At 48.0% G+C, this 9,874-nt stretch overlaps 1 pseudogene; it reads left to right on the forward strand.

Annotated features, from left to right (window-relative positions):
• Nucleotides 1-6,418: 6,418 nt before the first annotated feature.
• Nucleotides 6,419-8,767, forward strand: LOC149358105 (uncharacterized; annotated as a pseudogene).
• Nucleotides 8,768-9,874: the final 1,107 nt, after the last annotated feature.

A 9,874-nucleotide genomic window follows, 5' to 3' on the forward strand; every position in this document is an offset into this window, starting at 1 on the left:
CACCGCGCGACGGCCTTACCCGAAAAGTATGGTGAGGAAATCACCTCCGCTTCCGGAACTTCTACACGGGTCCCATTGGCCAAGAATAATGTAGCCAGTTTCCCTGTAAGTGCCGCTGCCGGTACAAGGGACTCACGCACAACAATGCCGGCGCTGCCCGTATCCCGTAATACCGAACCAGGCTGGCCGAACACCTCACTGTGCGCCACGGGCATAGCAGTTTCCACCGGGTTGGAAGGACAGACCATCTCCCCCAACTGGCCCTCTACGCGCGTTACCTCTGCAGGGTTATCGGGATGTGAATATCGAGGTGTCATGCAACAGGCGGACTCCTCACGATCTCCTGGTCTCTTAGCTTTGCATGACTGGGCATCATGTCCTACCTCGCGGCACCAGGTGCAATACAATTGCTTCGGCTTTGTCCGACAATCCGACGCCTTGTGCCCAGTCTTCTCGCAAAGAAAACATCGAAGGCGGAATTGTGAACGTGAAACCTCGTCCTTGGCTTTAACTATCGTGTGCTCACCCTCCTCTTTAAAGAACAACAAGTTATTTTGCCGCTGTGCTTCGAGAAAATGATCGGCAGCCTCCGCCAGCTTGGAAACTGTCTTGCCCTCCCGCTCACGTAAGAAAAGGGCTAAACGAGAATGACAGTTGTTCAGAAATTGCTCGCTCACGACCATCTCGCGAACCACCTCAAAAGTGCGGCCTTCTCCCCGCATCTCGACCCAACGGTCAAAGAAACTAAACAACCTGGCAGCATATTGCGAGGCCGTTTCTCCATCCTGGGGCTTGCTCTGGCGAAACTTCTCTGGGTACCCTTCCGCGGTGAACCTAAACCTCTGAAGCAAGGCAAGCTTCGCTTTGTCATAATCTACGGAATCCTCAGGCGAGAGCCGACCGAAGACCCTGAGTGCCTCGCCACCAAGGCACAAGCTCAACGCCGTTGCCCACTTTTCTTTTGGCCAACCCTGCCCCGTGGCCACATGCTCAAACCTCTTTAAGTAGGCATCGAGGTCATCCCGCGCTTCATTGAACTGTGGTATGAGGCTGTGCGGGTTAATGGAGCTGGTCAATGAGACGCTACGCTCTCCACGGTCACTCGGAGGATTTGCGCCACCCTCCATGAGCCTTATTTGTAGCTGCAAGTTCCGCGCCTCTAACTCCAAGCGTTCCTTCGCAGCCTCTCGCTCCGTCTCTAAATTCCGTGCCTCTAAATCCAATTTCTGCTTCGCAGCTTCACGCCCCGTCTCCAAATTCCGTGCCTCTAACTCCAATTTCTGCTTCGCAGCTTCACGCTCAGCGGCTCTCTCTTCCCGTGCCTTACGAAGCTCGTCCTCCACCCACGCTCGCAACTCCGCGCCGCACAAGCCCATGCGCTCGCCTAAGGCAACCAACTCTGACGCGCTCATACTGTTCCTAAATTAACACAACAGGCAAAGAAATAAAAACCGACCTCGTCCTGTCGTAGTGGACGCCAAATTTGTAAGGATCTGTGAGATTGCAGGTCTTATTTTAAACAAACACAAAGGTACAAACAATAAACGAGGCGGCTTTTATCGGAAAGGAAACCAATTTCAGTATGAGCGTGAAAAAAAAGGAAAGGAACGAGAGAGCAACGCAACAACACACGGGAAAAACACACGGGGGAACAGAACAAAATGCTTACGACAAATACAGGAAAAAGAAAGTCAAAGAGGAAAGTCACACTACTTGTCTCTTATTCGAGCAACGAGCGGGGAGGACTGGCTGGGTGTCGGGAAATTATGGAGTCTCTGGGCGTTCCAATGTCGATGCAACGCTACCGCAGCGTCAGCGTCTGTGGGCTCCCAGCACGGTTCCCAGGTCTGGTATCACGGAAAAGCCACGTAGGCACCAGAGGCGGCCTGTGTGGAGCAGCTGACGGATGGACGGAGAAGAGTGGCGCCTGGGCCTGGTGGTTGAGGCTCTCGACGATGGATGTCCAGGTCTGGTGGCCCGGACGTCTGCGGCTGAGGCCCAAGCCCGGAACTCGGGGAGCCAGCAGAACTCGTCCACGTCCGTCGCCCACCGCGCTCTTCTCTTCTCTGCCCCGTAATCCTCTTCGACCTGTCCCGGCGTACCCCTCCGCACGCGCTCCTCGTGCTTTGTCTTCTTCTCCTCACGAACGCCGCTGGGTGGCGCTATCTCCTTACAGTCGCCATATATATATATTGCTTTTCTTTATATCGCTATCTCTTTTTGTCCACTGCTGTATTGCTCTGTGAACGGGGTGCTGGCCTTTGTCAAGCCGTTACAGGCTTTTTGCTAGCACCCCGTAGCATCACGAGTTTTGTAACATAATTGTTGATGCTAAATAAATTTGAATTTGAATTTGAAGCACAGCGCAGCGCGGCAGCGCGCGCTTGTTCGCCGCGCAGTCATCGGAAGAGTACGATGTCAGAAGGTCACGCTTGACTCCTGAATGCTACATTGCTTACAATTTCCACAAAATGAGAACAAATAGTCTGGTCTCGAAAGCTCCCAGTAGTGAGATTTTAGGTAACAATCACGCTACGAGAAAGTTGGCAGAACTACGTGCGTCTACTCGATCGGAATGAACGGGCGTACCAGTATAGGGAAATGCAACCACCGCGGCCGTGGTTACAGCAATAAAACTCTCTGACAATCATTTGTTGCTACAGTCTCTCGGTGATGGGCACAGCAAAAAAATCTTCCAATATGCCTGCTTCTTTGCAAACTAGCAAAGAATGTGCTCTCTCCAGCACCTGCTTTGCCTCATCCATCGTCCGGGACACATTTTCAGATACGAGTGTCTTTCGTAAGTATGTGCGGCAAAACACTGCGCTAGGGCTCTCGCCGTAGTTCATAAGCACTGTCTTCTCAACGCTGACAGTATTCTTCTCACCATCCAACGAAGCCAAAACATACCCAACGCCGTCGTAGTTCCACATTCCTTTACCTATGGGTGAGATCTCCACCTTGGACGCGGTGCTTCGCACTGCGTTCAGGACGGCCCTCCACTTACCCCTCGACACTTCCAAAGAAAAACTACTCCAGCTGGGTTTTCACAATACTGTTGGGGAGCTTGTGGAGGCCCATACACAGACCCAGTATATCCGATTAACACAGACTACCACCGGACGCCGCATCCTGAACACTTTCGGCATTCACATCCCGGCTAACGACTCCACTCCAACCTCCTCGTCAAACCCCTTGTGAGAAATACCCATCCGCAACACCACGGGCCACGCCGCCGAGCCAGGGCAAAGGCTCTCCACAAATATTACGGCTCCGAGGAGAGTGCCGCGAGGATGGACGCCGCATGCTCGCGCGAGGAAGCGGTGGCAGCTGTGGTGGGCCATACCCTTCAGTCCCTTGCTACTCTCCCTCTCCGCTCGATTTCCTCCTCAGAAGTGGCTGAGGAGGCAGCCATCGCCCTTGCGATTGCCCACAAGGAAGCCCGTTATATCCACATAGATTCGAAAACTGCAATGCTAAATTCCCCCCCCCCGCCCCCCCCAGACGAGTCCACGTCCCTGCTATTCGCAAACTGACCTCTCCCGGTACTAAACCACCCCGCCATGTGGAGCTGCTCTGGGTGTCTGCGCAATAGACCGATCCCAGCCACCGATCTGCGCATGCGCCGGTTTTCCGGAAGTCGCGCCGCCGCCATGCTAGTTGCAGTCGAGTCGTGAGCTGCACTACAGCTGCACCATTCTAATCAGTGCTCGTTGAGTACGCGCAAACTTCCCGCACGTCTCTCTGAATTCACCACGAAATTTTATTGACTCTTTCATGACAGCTCTACGTTGTAATGTTTCTGCTGCTCTTCCTTTCCTGTTGATATGCGCCGGGTATCGCATTGGTTCTTGCTAGTGTTATTCTAGAACACTACAATTTGAGGTATGTATTAGTACTTTTTGATGTAAGCACTTGTTTTGCTGCACTGTTTTCGCTCACGTGCATCGCAGTGAGTGTGACGTTAACGTAGCGACGGATATAGAAGCACCGCGTACTTGTTGGCGACAGTCTTGAAATGCGGCGCCTAGTATCCTGATGGTACTTATGTGGCTTTCGCCGATAACCAATATTTAGCCGCAGTGATATCTGGAGGTCCATCGGTAGGCTTGGTGACGTTTTTTATTTGTGTTAAAGCGAATGGTCGGGTTACTACTTCGAAAACTTCAACTGCGTAGCCTGAGTCAAGCGTACTATCGCGATCACAATATTGCGGGACGTCGGAAAGCGTGGCAGAACTGCGTTCTGCGCCATCTAACGGCGCACTCCCGCTCGTTCTTTCTTCTCAGGCATGTCTGTAGCCTCACTACTACCTTATGCGCGGCGCATGGAGATCGGAACAAGCGCCAGGTGCCGCTTCGATATCCAGGTCTGCCTAAACGGCTGCGATGGGCGGAGCAGATAGTTGCCGCTTTCGCGGAGGATCGACTCTGGGGAAAGAAGAGGGGACTTGCAATGACCAGTCACTTGTTTTAGTGCGCATATTTGCCGAGTCATAACGTAAGATGGCCCTCATATTTTTTTTATTCGTGTGCATGGTCTTCACAGGCGTAGCCCTCTGTTTCCAGCACGCACACGCTCAAGTGGGAACAAAACCTTGAATGCTAGGATAAACAACTGCTCCTGGAAGTGAAGAAGGCCTACGCGAAAAATACAACTACAGTAAACAAAAAATCAAGGAAATGTGCGATTAATTTTTGCCACAAGGAAGTAAATACACCTTCCTGGAAAGTGAATTAACACTCGGAAACAGTTCTCTCAGATGTGTTCGCGAGTCCAGCACTAAACGACACTAATGCGCAGTTAACTTTACGTCAACGGCATTCATTGATTGCACTTAATATGGCGTCAACCGGAGTGCGCCAGACACATCGAGTCCGAGTCCGTACGGAAAAGAGGCGTGTCAGAGACGGAAACTAAGGGTCAATGGCACAAGTCACATGAGCTTCGCAGAGCGCCGGGCACGAGGAACACATCTGAGAGAATTATTGCCGAGTAGTATGGTTTTCTCTTTCATGCGCAAAATAAATCTGGCTTTTCCTTTTCGCCTATATGTTTGCGTAACTGCATTTTCAGGGGAGTGCTTGGTATACCGAAATTCTTCTCGACAAGTAGCTGGTCATCCAGGCATTCAGCCTTGAGGCCTGTTCGTTCAGCGCGCACAACAAAAACAGAGAAAACATAATTGCACGCTCCCTCATCTTTATCAAGAGTCGCTGCACCGCGATAGCGACACGCTATCTGCTTCATTCATCAGCGGCTGAGCCAGATGCTGGCTAGATTCCGAAGCGGCGCCTGGCGCCAGCGGCGATCTATGTACTGCACGCTTGTTACGAGTGACAGTACAGAGATGCCTGAAAGGGGGAGGAGTGAAGCTGCGCCGTTAGATGACGCGGAACGCAATTTTGCCACGCTTTCCGACGTCCCGCAATATTGTGATCGCGACAGTACCATCTTCGCGCTGGGGAATATGCGTCATTCTTCATATGAGTAGCCGTAATGAGATTTTATTAACGATTCATACTGGCCGATTAGGTCTAAGCTGTATGCAAGCATACAGAGGAAACAATGGGCGTGGTGGCGCTTTCCTCGTGAATGCACAGTCATCTAAGGGCTGCATATTTTCGCTATCAGCAGGTGCTATGGTTTCAGATCAGTTCATAAAACTGTATTATCTGAACTCCTGTATTACTATTGCAGTTCACTCTTGCATTGGATACATTTAATACTGGAAGTAACTTTTCCCTGTAAATTGGTTCATTTGTTTTGGATTGATTGTTGCATTATGATTTTTGTCTTATTCCTGCCTTTTCTTTTCACTACTGTTGTCCTATCTTTAATTGCCAGCTCATTAACCTTACTTGATATTTTGGGTTCCTTGTAATTGCAACTTAACATATTTGGGTTTCCCTTATTACAGCTTTCTTCAAGCATTTTAAGTGCACCCCCACCTCAATACAGTACCTACCTTCAAAGTATTTTAGGGTGTCTGAATGATAAAATCAGTGAAAATGACAAAGAGCATTCATTGAAGCCTAAGTCTGCTATAGGAAAATATAATTGTTATCAGATTAACAGCACAGTGTGACACAGTATTGAATAGATATCTGTAGTTTACAAGCATCATAAAATGAAGGTTGTATACGATAACACTATATGCAGCCTGTTTATTACCTTAGCTTATATATGGACTATGGGGCACTGATTGTCTGGTACTGCCTGGCTTTTCTTAGCACTGCATGATGTGTAAATGCTTCTGTTTCACCTATGACAATGGAAATGCCATGATCAAAATATGTAGTCTCAGAAAGTGTACAGACTGCAGGAAGTTGAGCATGCAGTGTTCGGTTTGAAATTGCCCTGGCATGTGGTATGACCAGACTTTTGTACATTTTTGACAGCTGGGCACGATTCTGCCATGTCATCTGGACTACGTAGTCACAACAGTCAAGGCTGTACCAGCGAAATGCGGTCACTGAACCCTTTTTTCGGAAAGGAGCACATTGTCAGGCGTGCAAACTGTATATAGTAAGCTGTCATTGTTCTCTAAAACTGATGAGTGCCTATTTGAAACGTAAGAGCATGGACATGGTGAAATGTTTAAGCTTAATTTTTTTTTTCAAACCAATAGTGTGCCGGTACAAATTCTTTATTTATTTATGAAGTGTTTTCAAGGTATTTACAGAACTCAATGTTATTAACTCAGTATGATAATGGTTTGAGTTCTACTATGCAGGTCGCTTTTTTACAGAATATTCAAAATGCATCCTATGGGTATTCTTTCGTTCGAAATGAAGTAATACTTAGAAGTGCTTATTTTGTTACTATGATCTGTGTGCCGCACTTATAATGTGGTTTGGTGTAATCTCAAGCCGGTGTGAAATCCTGAAGTGGGAAAGGGGATGGTGCTTATTAAGCAATTTAAGTGCCTTTTTGCCGATTTCGGGGGAACTAGTGCTTCTCCATGAAGTCATTATTTATTATCTAAACTACACTGACTGCAACATGTCAAGGTGGCTCGTGAAGATTCCAAATGCCTGTTTTATAAAGCAGCACCAAGGTTTCTTTGTGTTTGACTTCAATGGACAAAGTCCTCCTAAATTGCCTTTTTCGGATGTACAGACCAGATTTAAGCCCATGTGAAGAAGGAATTCATTTTCAGAGCTTCTACAGTGCTAAAAAACTTTAGTATGCAAAGTAATCAGGGTTCTCCCCAGAAAATTTTGAGAGGTATACATTTGTGAACCAATGGGGGGGGGAGGGGGGGGGGAGGAGGGGGGAGGGGGGGGAGGTAGTGTAGATGACCCCATTGCTTTTTTGAGGACGCTTCATCGCACAATCTGTGGCTGGAATGTGTAGATGTACATGCTTGAAAAAAAAGTCTTGGAAATGATATTAATGTATAAGTTTATTTTTTTGTGCGGGTACACTGAGAGCAAAGGGGCTCAAAAACATCGAGAGAGCGGCCTGCGGCTTTTCACGTCAGGCCATTTACAGAAGTTGATATTTTCAACTGAAGATACGGCTGAGACCGTGATGAAGGCACAAGTCCTGGCATCTATGGCAACATGGAGAGCATATAATGTTGGGTCAAGTTGCTTAAGTGTGATGGAGAAGTGATAAGCAGTAATTGTTCATGCATTGCTGGGAAAGGCAGAGTATGTAAACATGTATGCTGTGTTTTGTATGGGCTGATGCACATTGCACAGCATGAACTTTTATAATGTACCAGAAGCCGTGGGATGCACTGAAGCCGAGCGTCAGTGGTACAATCCACGAGACCCTAAGTAACTGAGAAATTTCAGCATATTGTTTGTTTTTTTCTAAGGACACCACTGAAAGACTCAGTGAAGCACCAAGGCATCACAAAAGAATAGCAGTGTACTCATCACTGCGAAGTGAGGACACCGATTTGCCTACATTGCACCTTATAAACCTGCATGACAAGCTGAAAGCATGAAAACTGGATTGCTTCGCAGATGTTCTGCAAGCCAATGACTTCATGTCGGCAAAGCGAAAGAAAGCTGAAAGTTCAGACCCTGAAGATGTGCCTGGACTACCTGCAAGGTGGCTGGAACAAGCTAAACAGAGGGATGCTTTGTTGCCATACACGCAAGAAGAAATTGCAGCCTTAGAGGCAGCCACACGACTTCAAAGTGGTTGCCTCCTTTGGCATAGGTACAGGGAGGGCATCATTACAGCATCACTGGCATATAGAGTGTACACTTGGGTCAAAACGTGCCAAACAAAAATGGGACCACATGATTCCCGATGTCTCACTGCTGCAGTAATGGGAGGGAAAAAAGTTAGGGCAACATTTGCTGTGAAGCTGGGACTATTGTGCGAGCCCGAAGCCCGACGAGCCTTTCAGTACCAGAATGACGGACATGTGGAGCTGGAAGTTAGTGAGACTGGCCTCTACCTCTCTAGGGAGCACAGCTTGCTAGGAGCAAGCCCAGATGGTCTTTTTAAGTGCAAATGCTATGCACTGCGGCTACTAGAAATCAAAGTTTCTGTCAAGGTTGAAGACTTTGCCAAAACGCAGTTGCGTGATGGACAGCTAAAGAAAAGCAGCAAGTATTATACACAGGTGCAAGTCCAGATGGGCGTGACTGGCCTGGATTCCTGTTGACTCTTCGTGTACAGCAAAGAAAAGTGTGTCCAGATTCTCGTGCCCTGTGACAATGGTTTCTTTGCAGAGGTAGTAAAACGTTGGGATTTTTTTTCTACCATGTATTTGCTGCCCCACATCTCCAGCAACTACTGAGGCACTGTATACTGAAGTTTGGTGAAAAAATGAATACTGCTGTTTTTTTCGAACTTTCTTGTGTACTTGCCTCTGATAAGCACAAATGTTGATGAGCAGCATTATGGATCTGGGAGGACAGGGTTAGCTGTTATAAAGCTACCTTTTATTAAAGTAGCCTAACTGGCTCCTGCGGCTGTGCTTGTAAAGTATCTATCTTTGTATTCTGGGAACTCACAAACTGCATTTGTATGTAGGCATAGGTGTACTAATATATTGCACAGAAACATCTTGGACATGCATCTTGTACTACTCACTATAATCTAATCGTTCAACCGTGAGGACAAAGAATCATGCACATTGAAGCAATCTGTGTCTAGTGCACAATTTCGCATTTTCTGGCTGACAATATAAAAAGAACGATAATTAGAGACGTTGTTGAGTACAATTTTCAAATCATAGCACTCGTGATATGTGCAAGTATTCAAAAAAAATTCTAAGTTCACCACTGACTTGAAATTGAGTGGTATTTCAGGTAACACACACATGAGAAGCCTGTTCTAAATATGAATGCTTTCTTAAACATTGCTTTTATGAATGGCTTATAATAAAGCACAAAACATTATTTGGATTTCAGATGCTTTATAACCACGTAACCATGCCCGGACATGAAGATGACTGTCTAGTGACTTATGCGCTTGTCCCCGCAGGGGCGTCTGATTCATGCAGACGTTGGTGAGTTGCGACACCACGGATACCTGAGCATTTGCAGGGACATCCCCGCAGGGGGATGATGGTGAGCAGTGCGTCACCACGGACCCGAGCACCCGCGCTTAGCCGTGCGTGACATCGCCGTGTCCGGGGAAAAGGGGATCCTGGTGGTTGAGCCGATGCCGAGCGTTTGGACCTCTAAGGCCCCTCGGCGGAGGCAACACACCACTTTGACCCCAGCTTCCTGTAGACGGCACCTCCGGCCTGACCCAACCGGGAGAAATCGGCAGTCGCCTTTTCCTGTCCTCCCCTCCATCTATCACTTTCCTATCTCCTCCTCTTTTCTCAGTTTTTTTTTTCACTTTTCATAGGCGGCTAGGGTTAACCTTGTGTGGCGAACTACCCTAGGTTTTGTCA

The sequence above is a fragment of the Amblyomma mixtum genome, chromosome 3 (assembly GCF_055824585.1).
Source record: "Amblyomma mixtum isolate Tamu chromosome 3, ASM5582458v1, whole genome shotgun sequence".
NCBI lineage: Eukaryota > Metazoa > Arthropoda > Arachnida > Ixodida > Ixodidae > Amblyomma > Amblyomma mixtum.